Genomic DNA, 13,929 nt, shown 5'->3' on the forward strand with positions numbered 1-13,929 from the left:
TTTCGCGTCTACCGCTCGAGTTGGAAAAATCTGAACTCCAGCGTCAAATCGCGCCGCGACAACCAATCAGGAGCCTGGTGACGTGGCTGTTACCTAGGTCAAAGGGGCAGATCCAGCCAAAGCCTTTCATACTTCAATGGAGGGGAAGGCTAATCAATGCGGTAGCAAACAACTCGGAGCTGTACAACACCAGCTGCTTTCAGTACCGAGACAGGAATAAAAAGGACCGAGCTTGGAGGAAGATATGTGAAGAGATCGGGCAACCTGGTAAGTTCATTCATTTCTCTTTTGAAAGTTTTCACTGACCCGGGAAGCCGCACAAAAGCTAGCAAGCCACCGCTATTTTCCCACTGACGTACAAATACCGTTCTGCTTTTATGCATGTTGTCATTTAGGAATATATTTTATTGTTTATTAATAAACAGCACACAGTGGTCCCGCTGTTCATCCGTCACTGCTTTGCTTTTTCGCTGATTTTTTATTGCACAGTACAGCATTGCATTCTGCAGCCTGATTGACAAATCTCCTGCGCTTGCCAAATTTATCACGTTTGGTTTTGATAACCATCGCGTCCAATAGAAAAAACAGCACAAAAACACCCATAACTATGAGCCTCATTCGGAAATAGACACCTGCACCGTGAGGGAAAAAGGCGCACGAAAGTGGCGGGCAGATGAAGACAAACCGCGGCATAATAATTGAAGGAAACTGTTTCCAGGGCCTACTCCGTGGATCGGCTTCCTCCGAGGCGTGGACGTCTATCAGCAGAGAATGTACCTTCACCTATCAGCAGAGAATGTCCCTTAGTCTGTAACACAGTCAAATATATTCTCAAGTAATATTCAAGCATGCCATTCAGCGTGTTAGTACGAGCAGCTCGGGAGCAGCTTGGGAGAACAAGAAAACAGAGACTGCTTTAGATTGTCTTCCCAAAGTGACTCAACTTTATTCACAAGTACAACAGTTTATATAGAGGGTAAAATTCATGAGACAGCAGATTATCAGTTTAAACCAGTACAGACCAAGATAAGGCAGCGTCTTCCTGCCCTTGGGTGAAGAAGCATCCTTTGTGTAGTTTATTAGTTCAGCTACAATTGTGATTATCTCAGCGACATATTTTCAAGGCACAAAACGAAGAGTTCTTACATTAGTGAAATCTGAAACAAACCATTTGGCCTTCAACAGGCGTCTAAAAGATTAAGAAACTAATGTAGCTGAGGGAGTGATCTCTGTGGTATTTCAACCTTGTACCAGCCTGTGATTCTCACACATCAATTCTTGGGTCAAAGAGAAAAATAACTAAAACAAAGGGGCCTTATTGAATGACAGAGTTTTCCTGCATAATGTCACTATAAAACAATATCCAGTAAATGCTCCCATGGTACTAAAATACCTAACAGTTCCCCTCTTTTATTATTTTTAAAAATAATAACTCAAATAGAAAGGAAAAATCACAAATGTAATAACATAATATAAAAAGCAAATCATAAAATGTAATAGTTCACAACCTAATGTTCAATATACACATCAGGAACATCATTGGTAACATCTGGCACATCCTCAGGATCAATTTGTGCTAATTGCAAATACATTGAAGTAGCTGTACTAGTAGCTATATGGGTTATCATTGAAAATGTGGCTTGCAGAAATGTGAACAGGGTTGCACTTTACAATACGAAATAGTAAATAAAAATCCTAAGGTTAATGCAGTAGATATGATTAATAACCTAAATATATAAAAAAGACAGTTCTTTAGTCGTCTCCTGGCCTGGTCCCAGGTTCGTGTGATGACAATGGGCATTTCATTTTCTCCATTATCAGGATGAAACGAGTCTATCTTTATCAGGTTAGACATTGTGTGGTACTCTAGGCTTTCTGTTCCTGCTGGATGTTCGAGTACCTTGTTGTTGTTCAGGCGGGGGATCAAAGGGCTTTCTGAGTCTTGGCTCTTTCCGACGTTGTGTGTTAATCAGTGATTGTGTGTGTGTAGGTGGATTGGATCCGGGCGCTGGCTCGCCTGAGTCGTCATCTATAGGTGTATTGAATCCGGGCGCTGGCTCGCCGGAGACGTCATCTACTTGATCCGACGCCTTAGGTGGTTTGGTGGGGCTGGTCTTAACCCTGCTGGCATGAATCCACTGAGGTTGTCCGTCTGTTAGGATGCTGGTTCTCGTCACTGCAAGTACAGTCTGGGGGCTGGAACACGCGGCCTCCCCGAGTGCCCTTGGTTTTAGCGACTTTACCAATACCGCATCTCCTGGTTTCCACGGATGGGTTGGATCTATGGAAGGGAGAGGCTGAGAGAGACAAACTTTCTGATAGTTATTATTCAGTGTTTCTACCAGGTTATGGACATAGTCAGACAATGCAGTGTCTATGTCCCCTTCCAATAGCGGTGCCCCTCTGGAGGCTGACCATGGTGTTGGAAACGGTCTTCCCATGATTATTTCAAATGGAGATAATTTGGTTGCTGCGGATGGAGTCATTCTAATCTCGCAGAGGACTTGAGGAAGTAGTTTGATCCAGGTCATTCCTGTTTCTATCATTGCTTTAGTCAGGCGATTTTTTATGGTCCTATTCATTCTTTCTACAACTCCTGAACTCTGAGGATGGTATGGCACATGATATTTCCAGTCTATTGCTAGAGTTTTAGCACACTTTTGAATTACTTCTGATGTGAATGAAGGTCCTCTATCACTGTTAATTTGGTGAGGTATTCCAAATCTGGGTATTATTTCATTGCACAACTTTTGACAGACTACTTCTGCAGTTTCTTTTGATGTTGGATAAGCTTCTACCCATTTACTAAATTGGTCCACTATTACCAGTAAGTACTTGATGCTTCCTTGTGCTGGCATGTGTGTAAAATCAATTTGTAATGTATGAAATGGGAAATCTGGTTGTGGTAAATGCTGATGTTTTGCTTTTGGTTTTCCTACATTAGTTCGTGCACATGTTAGACAGGTTGCTAATATGCGTTTTACTGCGTGTGATGTTTTCTCGATTACAAATCTTGATTTTATTGCTCCTATTACCCCTCTTTGTCCGACATGACTCACACCGTGAAAATGGCGGACAAGGATTGGCAGTAGTGAAGATGGGAGGGCAATCAAACCCTCAAGGTTTTTGTATAAGCCGTCTCTGTTATCCAAGGTACAATCATTACTTTCCCAATAAGTGTAATCTAAGGCAGAGGCTTGCTCTTGTATGAATTTTAGGTCAACATTTGTTTCTAAATAGTCTGGGAGCGTGACAAGTGGCAGCTGTAAAGGCAAAGATAATACTTCCCTTCTGGGTGGTTGCTGTGAGGCAGCAGCTGCTTTCGCGGTTACGTCTGCAAGAGCATTTCCCACTGCTTCGTCTGTGTCAGCCGTGCTGTGCCCCTTCGTTTTAACAACTGCAATTGCCGATGGCAGCTGTATAGCCTGCAAAAGTCTTTGAACAAGGTCAGAATTAGCGATTGATTTTCCATCAGCAGATCTAAATCCTCTTTGTCTCCACAATGTGCCAAAGTCATGCACCACACCGAATGCATAACGGCTATCAGTGTAAATTGTTACCCGCTTATCCGCATGTAACTCACAGGCGCGTATTAAAGCCATGAGTTCTGCTTTTTGTGCTGAGTGAAATGGTAATGAGTGAGCCTCTAGTATGATGTCAGGCAATGTCACCACCGAATAGCCACAAAGAAATAAGTTGTCATTTGGTTTTGAACAGGACCCGTCCACATAAACAATGACTGAGTCTGGGATTGGTGTCTGCTCTAAGTCTGGGCGTGGTGCTGTGGATTCCTGTATACGTGTCATACAATCATGATCGTCAGGGTCGTCTGAACCATCCTGTCGGTCAGAGGAACACAGCATACGAATGAGTAAGTGTGCTGGCGAATTGGGTGTGCTGCTTGCTTTTATAGTGAGATTTGCTGTTGAAGTCAGTGTAGCTTCATAACCTGAGCGACGTTGTGCGGTCATGTGTTGTGTAGTTATGTTTGCTAGAATGGTCGTGACCTGGTGATTGGTGTGTAGAATAGTGTCATGTGAGAGTGTGAGCTTCTCGCAGTCCCTTATCATGATAGAGCAAGCTGCTACTGCTCTCAGGCAGGCCGGCATCCCCTGAACTACTGCTGGCAGCACCTTTGAGTAGAAGGCTACTGGACGGTAGCCACAGCCATGCTCTTGGGCCAATACACCTGCACAGGTTGTGCCGTTCTCTGTGACGTACAGGTGGAACGGTAAGTGGTAGTCAGGCAGACCCAAACAAGGGGCGGAGGTCAGCGCTCCCTGTAATGCATTGAAAGAGGCAGTCATTTCTGTGGACCACAGTATTCGAGGAGGCTTGTCTTTTTTGCAGCATTCACGCAGAATGTGGTCATGAAAAGAACAGTCTGGTATCCACTGTCTGCAATAGTTCACCATGCCTAGGAAAGACAGCATTTCTTTCTGTGTAGTGGGCTTAGGGACAGAGGTCACAGCTTTGACCCTGTCTGTAGTCATAGAACGTTGTCCGTGAGACAGTGTAAATCCCAAATATTGAACAGAAGTCTGACAGTACTGCATTTTCTTTGCTGATGCTTTGTGGCCAGTCTGTTGGAGGTGCTGGAGTAGCATGTGTGTGGCAGTTTGACATAGTTTTTCACTTTCAGCACAGAGGAGGAGATCATCTACATACTGGATCAGAGTACAGCCCTCTGGAGGAGTGAAGCCGTCCAGGGTAGCACGTACTACCATTGAGAAAGCCGCAGGGCTGTCTACCATGCCTTGGGGTAAGCGAGTCCATGTGTACTGCTTATCTCTATGTGTAAAAGCAAATATCGGCTGTGTGTCTATATGCACAGGTACTGAGAAAAAGGCGGAGCACAAATCCACCACAGTAAAATGTGTGGCTGTTGCTGGAATAGATGTCAGTATGCTGGGGACATCTGGGACAATAGGTGGCAGAGGCATAATGACTGCATTAACTTGCCTTAAGTCTTGTGTGAAACGCCATACGCCAGGTTTGTTAGGCTTTGGCACAGGATTGACAGGAGTGTTATATGGAGATACTGTGGGCTTTATTACTCCAGCTGTCAATAAATCTCCTATGATGATGTCTAAGGCTGCGGCTTTTTCAGCGGAAATGGGATATTGCTTGACATATACCGGCTTGTTGTTTTTCAGCTGAGCATGATAAGGTGTACAGTCAATAAATCCTACATCATTCTCACCTCTTGACCATAATGTCATGTTTTGATATTCAGCTGGCAATGTGACAGCAGAGATAGTACAGTGTATGGGGTAGGTTAGATCTATGTGTTGACATGGTGCAGTGATGTCATAGCCTATGTCTGAGTTATGTGACAAAACCACTGTTTGGCCTTCACTGGTGTGAGCAGTTATCATGTTGTTGAACAGTGTGAGAGAAACAAATATGTGGCTTCCAGGCATGGGGCTACCTGGTAACGGTGTTTGCACATGTTTTTGACACAGAGTGTGACGTGGGATACCAGTCAGATGGATATTGAGTTCATTCTCCGCTGAGGCGTCCAGCTGACACAGAGGATGTTCCTTCTCCATGGTGTCGGTGCATAGGGCAGAGAAAACATAGCTGTTATCAGTATCTGCAAACATTTCACCCTTTGTGTTAAATGAAATACACAAGTTCATTTTTGCCATTAAATCTCTGCCTAATAGATTCACAGGCGAGTTTGGAATAATTATGAATGGATGATATGTAATTTCATCTGGTTTTGGGCCCCAGCGTGTTTTTAGAGAATGAGTTTTGGGGCATTGCACTAGAGTTCCGTTTATTCCCATGGTGTTGATGCACACAGAGGAAACAGGCCCACTATAGAATTTTCCAGACAGTGAACTTTTAGTGGCTCCACTGTCAACTAAAAAGGAATAAATCTTTTCACCTATCTCTATATCTAACATGGGCAAGCTTTCTGTGTTACGAGACAATTGCAAATGCAGCATCGTGTGTAGTGCTTCACACTGTCCCTCATCTTCACCTGGGCCTCCCTATTGTCGGTCCAGTCTTTCGTTATCATATGGGTGGGGATTAAAATGTGGATTATAAGGTTGCTGCCTAAGTGCAAAGGGGCCATTATTTTGATGTGATTCCTGTCTGCGTTGCCAGTTACCTTGTCTGTAAGAGCTCTGCTTACGCCTAGTGGCAGGAGCTGGTCCTGTGTTTTGTGGTTGAGATCTACCTGCTGCTGATTTGCATTCCGTCCTCCAGTGTCCTATTATTCCACAATAAAAACATACGTCTCCACTCCTATCTCTCCTTCTGAAATCTCCCTGCTGCGCTTGTTGAGGGGACGGGGCCCCTGCATACATCATTTTTTCACTTTCCTCTGAGCCTTCAACATCAAAGTTCAACATCATCTTAACAGTTTTAGCCTTCGTGCTGTTGGGGAAAAGATCTGCACCAGCTTTTGTTTTGACAAGTGTGATAAAGTTCTTTATTTTCATGTCATAGAGATTATCAGTGGCAGTCAGCTTCAATAGTTGTGAACATTCTGGATGAATATTGTTTAAGAATGTTGTTATAAAAATCTGATCATTTCCTCCTTCAGGCATGCATGCCTCATTAGTCCAGCAGTGTGTGAAACGTTTCATAAACACTAGAATGGATTCATCTGGCTTTTGCTTACACATGGTTACTGCATTTAAATCAATTTTATCTCTAGACATTGTGAGCAGAAATCTCTTTAGATTTTGAAAAAAGGCTGTGATTTTGTCATCATTTATCCACAAAAACGAGGAGGTGTTGGCTGCTTGGTCATTTTTAGGGTCTAGTTCCTCTACTTCTTCAATAAGCTGAGATTCAGTCACACCTGGGATTCGTTGACATAATATATATCTATAGTCAGGCCCACCCAAGTGGTGGTATCTGGTACTTCTCTGTAATGCAGAAACAAAGGCTGTAGGATTTTGTAGAGGATCGGGAAGTTCTTTAATGGTTGCTGCTAACTCTGAAATTTTAGGGGGTTGAATGCAACACATGTCCCCTATTATCATGAACGGGAGGGAGGTGCTGACGTCATTAAATTGTGATCCCTGCTTTTCTTTATAACGGGTGTTTTTGTGGGGGCCCTCTTGAGTTTTTTCCTCTTTTTTCTGCTTTAAGTAGTTCCTTATTAAATTTCTGGTGTTAGTTATTGCTTTTGGCACAGTTAAACCATTCGCTACTCTAGTGTGGCGCTGAACATGATTATCTATGACAGAAACGGCTTCCTGCAGTTCGGCTTCCGTACGTTCAGTTAAAGGATCTTTCATGATTTCCTCACACTCTGTCATTAACTGTTTTGTTTGCTTTTTATGTTCCTGTAACTCTCTTTCTCGTTCAGTGTATTCTCGTTCCTGTCTTTGATCTAGGTTAAACCAGTCATCTTCTTCTGATTTAGGTGTCATTTCAGTGCCTTCCTCACTCCTTTGGGATTCTGCTGTTAAATCAGGATATACGCGCTGATGACGTGCAGCCGCCGCAGCAGCTATTAATTCTGTTTTTTCATCATAAGGCGGCAGAGCCGTAGGTTGAACGGATGGGCATATAAGGCTAGTTTTTTCTGCAGTGGATTTACTAGAGCCTACACTGGCTTGATTTAAAGCATTTACGTCTGGCTCGGGTCCTTTTTTCCATAGTGGTAGCATGCGATTGGTCACATCACGACATTCTATCATATATTTTTTACAGGACTTTTTAATCAGCCTACTTTCCTTATCACAAATAGTATTTAACATTTCTACTGACCTGTTTTCTGGCGATAATCGTTCGGGATAGGGCTCCGGAAATACATTAGGATGCATTAAAGTTATAGTTCTTAAGTTCGAGACGAAATCAGTCACGTAAGCACTTCCGCATGTCCTGGATACGTAATCATGGAAGTCTTCATTGATTCGCGAGCGTGGGTTAAACGTAACCGGAAGTGGGAGTCGTACTGAGCCGCTATTTGTGATTTTATATTTTATTTTTTTCGGTTTTACAGTTAATTTTGAGTTTTTATCGGACCCGTCTAAGGTCTTTGAATTATTCTGACCCATGGTCAGTGATTTCCAGAGGGGTTTAGACGCTTTGAAGGATTTAAGTTAGTATCTATCTTTGCTGTGGCACACCTGAGGTTACTTGATTTTTTGCTAGCAATTTTATGTTTTTAGTGAGCAACTTCTCACTTTTTAACGAGCAACTTCTCGTTTTATGACCCCAGGCAACTTCCTGTGTCCTTTCTGCTGGTGAGCAACTTCTTAGTTTATGACAGCAGGCAACTTCCTGTGTCCTTTCTGCTTTTATTTACAAAACAACAGGCAACTTCCTGTGTTTCTATGTGGGCCACTAAATAAGGCTCCTCAGTGTATCCCACTTGTTACTATGTGGGCCACTGAAGAAGGCCTCGTCAGCGTATCCCGTTTCTATGTGGATCACTGAGAAAGGCATAACACAGTCTTATAAAATAAAAAGACAAGTGCCTACCTTCGTCAGGATCCCACTTCTCGACACCAAAATTGAAGGAAACTGTTTCCAGGGCCTACTCCGTGGATCGGCTTCCTCCGAGGCGTGGACGTCTATCAGCAGAGAATGTACCTTCACCTATCAGCAGAGAATGTCCCTTAGTCTGTAACACAGTCAAATATATTCTCAAGTAATATTCAAGCATGCCATTCAGCGTGTTAGTACGAGCAGCTCGGGAGCAGCTTGGGAGAACAAGAAAACAGAGACTGCTTTAGATTGTCTTCCCAAAGTGACTCAACTTTATTCACAAGTACAACAGTTTATATAGAGGGTAAAATTCATGAGACAGCAGATTATCAGTTTAAACCAGTACAGACCAAGATAAGGCAGCGTCTTCCTGCCCTTGGGTGAAGAAGCATCCTTTGTGTAGTTTATTAGTTCAGCTACAATTGTGATTATCTCAGCGACATATTTTCAAGGCACAAAACGAAGAGTTCTTACATTAGTGAAATCTGAAACAAACCATTTGGCCTTCAACAGGCGTCTAAAAGATTAAGAAACTAATGTAGCTGAGGGAGTGATCTCTGTGGTATTTCAACCTTGTACCAGCCTGTGATTCTCACACATCAATTCTTGGGTCAAAGAGAAAAATAACTAAAACAAAGGGGCCTTATTGAATGACAGAGTTTTCCTGCATAATGTCACTATAAAACAATATCCAGTAAATGCTCCCATGGTACTAAAATACCTAACAATAATACTTTTACGTTTTGCAATCTACAAAGGTTTGCACTTTGAGAATCAATTGTGAGAACTGTGACCAGGGGCTAGTTATTCTGAGAACCCCTGCTGCAATAAATGAGGGACCACTGTCTACTCTACGATTATTATATCCAACCTGTTAACATTTAATACTGTATTGATAGAACCAACTGATTCTGCAGCAGAGCATCCCCAGTCCCTGAGCTCCTGCTGCTGCACCCACAGATATGTACAGCAAGCACTGATACCTTTTTAGTCGGTGGGATTCCCTTTTACTAAATATCTACAACCAATCTGATTATATCCTGTTATTGTTTTTTTTTTTTTTTCAATGTTGAAATTAAAATCTAGTAGCAGCCTTCTCATTTCTTTGTGTTTTGTGCTGTTTTACAGGCCCACAGAGGAGGACGGCTCCGAGGCAGATGAGGGACGGGTCCCAGGACGGTCCATCGGCGGTGGAGCTGGCCATCCTGGAGTCCCTGAAGAGGCCACACCAGTCTCCAATGGAGCATTTCCTCCTCAGCCTTGTTCCTGCTCTGGAGAGCAGCTGGTCCTTTTTATTCCTGTCTCTCTGTAAATTCTTATATTTTATATATTTATGTTTAATGTTTTTCTGTTTGAGACTTTTAATATTATTTCAAATAAATGTTTATAATGACTAATGTCTCAGTTCTACTACACAGCAAATGTTGGCACACAACTTGACACATGTAGAATTTATTTCATATTATACTAATGACAAAATATACTGATACAGTGGGATGCAGAAGTTTGGGCAACCTTGTTAATAGACATTATTTTCCTGTATAAATCGTTGGTTGTTACAATAAAAAATGTCAGTTAAATATCATACAGGAGACACACACAGTGATATTTGAGAAGTGAAAAGAAGTTTACTGGATTTACAGAAAGTGTGCAATAATTGTTTAAACAAAATCAAGCAGGTGCATAAATTTGGGCACCACAAAAAAGAAATGAAATGAATATTTAGTGTATATCAATGTGTGTGTCTCCTATATGATATATGGGGTGCCTTTGTCTGGAAGTGCTTCCCATCCAGAGCTGCACAGCACAGAGGAAAGTTCCAGCGCTCCTGGAATCCCTCTGTGATGGACCGCCAGTCTCCAGGTGAAGGCACAGCCATGAAGTCGTCCACTAGACAGTCCCAGATGGACGTCGCTGCCTGGGGGGTGATCTGGCTCACCGTGGACACACCGACTCTGAAACTGAACGCGATGGTCCTGAAGGAGTCCCCGGTGACAAGGAACCTGGACAAAATTGTTCAAAATCAGTATTATGTGTACTGCAGTTACAAAATACATTATTCAAATTCCAAAATACTTTTGTGATGTCAGATATAAATCACAAAACTTAAATCTTACATAAAACATTTTGTAATTATAAGGATAATTACAAAATGTATATTAGATAATATCTAAAACAGTTGTGTTTTGTTTTAACTTTAACATATCATAATTTGATTGGTAGCAACTTTCACAACTACAGTGAGCCAATCACTCATAATTCCTAAACATGTCAATCAGGTAGGAATGAAGTAAGACATTAATAGAAATAAAGAGTTGTGTGTTGACATGTAGCCCTTTCCTTGCTTAAATCATTAATATTTTTGAAAAATTAATCTGTGATAAGACAGCTTATCAAGATAGAACCATGTAACTAGAGATGAACCAAACTGTTCACAGTTTTATCTAACTCTGTTTTAATAAAGGCTGTGACCCCTGCTATAGAGTCTGACAGCTGCAGGGATTATATACAAATATTCAACTATCCCAGAATTAAACCAGGTCTAAATAAAAAGGAGTGAGTATCACTACAAAGGTTAACTCAGTGGTCCTAATGCTACAGTTTGATATCAGCAAACACCGAGCGCATACATTGATGTGACACCACAGCCATGCTATCATTGCAAACACTGATAACAGCATAAATCGAATTAAATCGGGGCTTGATGAGAGCTTCTGAGTATCACTAGAAATATTATAAACAGTCGTCTCTGTACCACAGTTTGCTTTCAGTAAACACCGACAGCATTCACTGTTAGCATAGCACATCCATGTTAGCAGTGTATAACTGGATGGATTAGCATATTAGCACAGATATCAATAAAGGACTACCGTATTAAATAGTTTTACTAACCTCAGGCAGACAGACAGGCGCTCTGCAGGTGGGATTGAGCGTCTGTAGTTGGTGTCTAGGCGGGCGATGCTGGGACCGACGAGGGAAAGCAGGTCCTCAAACTGGCCGACGGTGATAGCGCTGGAATCGGCTGTCATCCAGGCGCAGCTCCTGGAGCAAGTGGTGAAACTCACCAAACTGCTCATGCCTCTGGAGGACCTGATGGACCCAGGTACGGCGAGGACGTCTTTTACGCTGCTGCTCTGCTCTCCACAGTACATAGAGAAGGGAGACTCTCTCTTCAAGCGCTAGCTCGATAGCTGCCATCTTGCAAAGATACCGGTCTGGCACAACTCCCTCCCACATTCCTCCCACATTTCCGGTGGGAGGAATGTGGATTTTTCTTGGACACGCGTTGAGACGCGAATGTGCACGCGTCAAATTAGGGGCGTTTGGGGCGTTTTATTCGCGTCCATCGCGTTCGGTGTGAACACACCGTTACAGAGATGCCAGAAGATGCCAGATGCCTTTCACTTCATGAGGCTCTCAAAGTTGTTAATTAGAACATTTTCAAAGTCTCTGCACATTGGGCAAAAGAAACCTTAATCATATTTAGAGTCTTTTCTCTGCCTAATTAGCCAAATTTCTTTTATTCTGCTCAACTAAAGAAGTGGACGGTACACTTCTGAGATGGGTGAGGTGACTTTTTGTTTGTGTTACATGGTCTCATTGGTCCATTCAGTCCCAGCTGTCACTTGTCCCTTCTTATTTGTCACAGGTTGCACTAACACTTTAACCTCAGGACTCTCACCCTTCAGTTCTTGTGCAGTCAACCTTTTATTTGTTGTTTCACAATCATGCATAGAATCATGCAAAGATAAAAGATGGTGCTGGTCACGACTGCTCCGACCACTTTTTCTTTGTCTTTGTTTTTTAAGTTAGTTTTCAGCGTTTCTAAATCGGCAAAATCATCTCCATTGGGTACATTAGGTATGACAGTGACACTCTTGTTTCTATTGGTATACAATGTACTCACAATTCGAAGTTTTTAACTCCGGACCCGAGCTGGCCGAGTGAGATCTTGAGGGAGAACAAAGGGAAGCGGCGGCGGCGGCCTAGAGGGAAGCGAGCCGGCGTCAGGAACAGGCTGAGAGCTTGTGCACACCGCACACCTCTGCCTAGCATCCTGCTCGCCAACGTCCAGTCACTGGAGAACAAGCTTGACGACCTCAGGGCCAGGGTAAAGTTCCAGAGAGACATTCGGGACTGCAATCTCCTCTGCTTCACCGAGACATGGCTGAGCCCAGCGGTGCCGGACCACGCCATCCAGCCGGCCGAGTTCTTCTCGGTTCACCGCATGGACAGGACACGGGACTCGGGGAAGTCAAGGAGAGGCGGCGTGTGTTTAATGGTGAACAACAACTGGTGCAACAGTGCGAACGTTGTTCCTCTCACACGCTCCTGCACACCAAATCTGGAACTACTGTCCATCATGTGTCGTCCTTTTTATCTACCTCGGGAATTTACATCGGTCATTATAAGTGCCGTTTATATTCCACCACAAGCGGACACGGTCACCGCCTTATGCGAGCTGCATGAGGCACTCACACAGCACCAGACACAACACCGGGACGCGGCGCTTATTGTGACGGGGGACTTTAATAGCGCCAACCTCAAACGCGCAGCGCCGAACTTTTATCAACACATCACCTGCCCCACCAGAGGTGAAAGGACACTGGACCACTGCTACACTACGGTCAAGGACGGCTACAAGGCACAATCCCGCCCTCCGTTTGGCAAATCTGATCACGCCGCCATCTTCCTCATGCCAAAATGCAAACAAAGGCTGAAACAGGAAGTTCCGGTTCAGAGGAAGGTCGCGCGCTGGACGGATCAATCGGTGGCCGCGTTACAGGACGCACTCGATGACGCAGACTGGGGCATGTTCAGGAACAGCTCCGATGATGATGTCAACGTGTTTACGGAAGCGGTTGTGGGATTCATCGGGAAACTAGCGGATGATACCGTGGAGACAAAGACTATCACAACGTTTCCCAACCAGAAGCCGTGGGTGGATAAAACCATCCGCGAAGCTCTGAGATCCCGCACCGCTGCCTACAACACGGGACTCACGACGGGGGACATGGACCCGTACAAAGCCGCGTCATATAACGTGCGGAGGGCGGTGAAAGAGGCAAAGCAGCGCTACGGGAGGAAACTAGAGTCACAACTCCAACAGAGTGACTCTAGGAGCCTGTGGCGGGGACTAAGGACAATAACGGACTATAAAGCACCAACAACCGGTATGACGAACGCGGCCGTGACTCTGGCAGACGAGCTGAACACTTTCTATGCTCGCTTCGAGGCTGCAGCTAAGGACTCCAACAATGCTAGTGCTAGCGGCGCTAACGGCTGCAGACAGGAAGATACTGCCAGCCCCGGAAACGTGCTCGTCATCTCCGAGCATGAAGTAAGGAGAGCCTTCAAGAGAGTGAACACCAGGAAAGCAACAGGACCAGACGGCATCCCAGGTCGTATCCTAAGAGACTGCGCATACCAGCTAGCTCCTGTGTTCACGGAGATATTCAACATCTCTTT

At 43.9% G+C, this 13,929-nt stretch overlaps 1 long non-coding RNA gene across 3 annotated transcripts; it reads right to left on the minus strand.

Moving 5' to 3' along the window:
• Positions 1–915: 915 nt before the first annotated feature.
• Positions 916–9,181, minus strand: LOC147334314 (uncharacterized). 3 transcript variants are annotated; one of them, XR_015128435.1, is made up of 2 exons: positions 8,455–9,181; positions 916–2,281 (listed from the first exon to the last, which is right to left on the minus strand). It is a non-coding gene; the product is annotated as an uncharacterized LOC147334314 (long non-coding RNA). The 3 variants fall into 3 exon arrangements; XR_015128433.1 differs by having other exon boundaries at positions 916–2,297; XR_015128434.1 differs by lacking the exon at positions 8,455–9,181 and adding an exon at positions 7,738–8,077 and having other exon boundaries at positions 916–2,297.
• Positions 9,182–13,929: the final 4,748 nt, after the last annotated feature.

This window comes from Aulonocara sp. 'chitande type north' Nkhata Bay, linkage group LG3 (genome assembly GCF_057382095.1).
Source record: "Aulonocara sp. 'chitande type north' Nkhata Bay isolate Kocher_YH1m ecotype deep benthic linkage group LG3, A_spYH_male_GT1.1, whole genome shotgun sequence".
NCBI classification, from domain to species: Eukaryota; Metazoa; Chordata; class Actinopteri; order Cichliformes; family Cichlidae; genus Aulonocara; species Aulonocara sp. 'chitande type north' Nkhata Bay.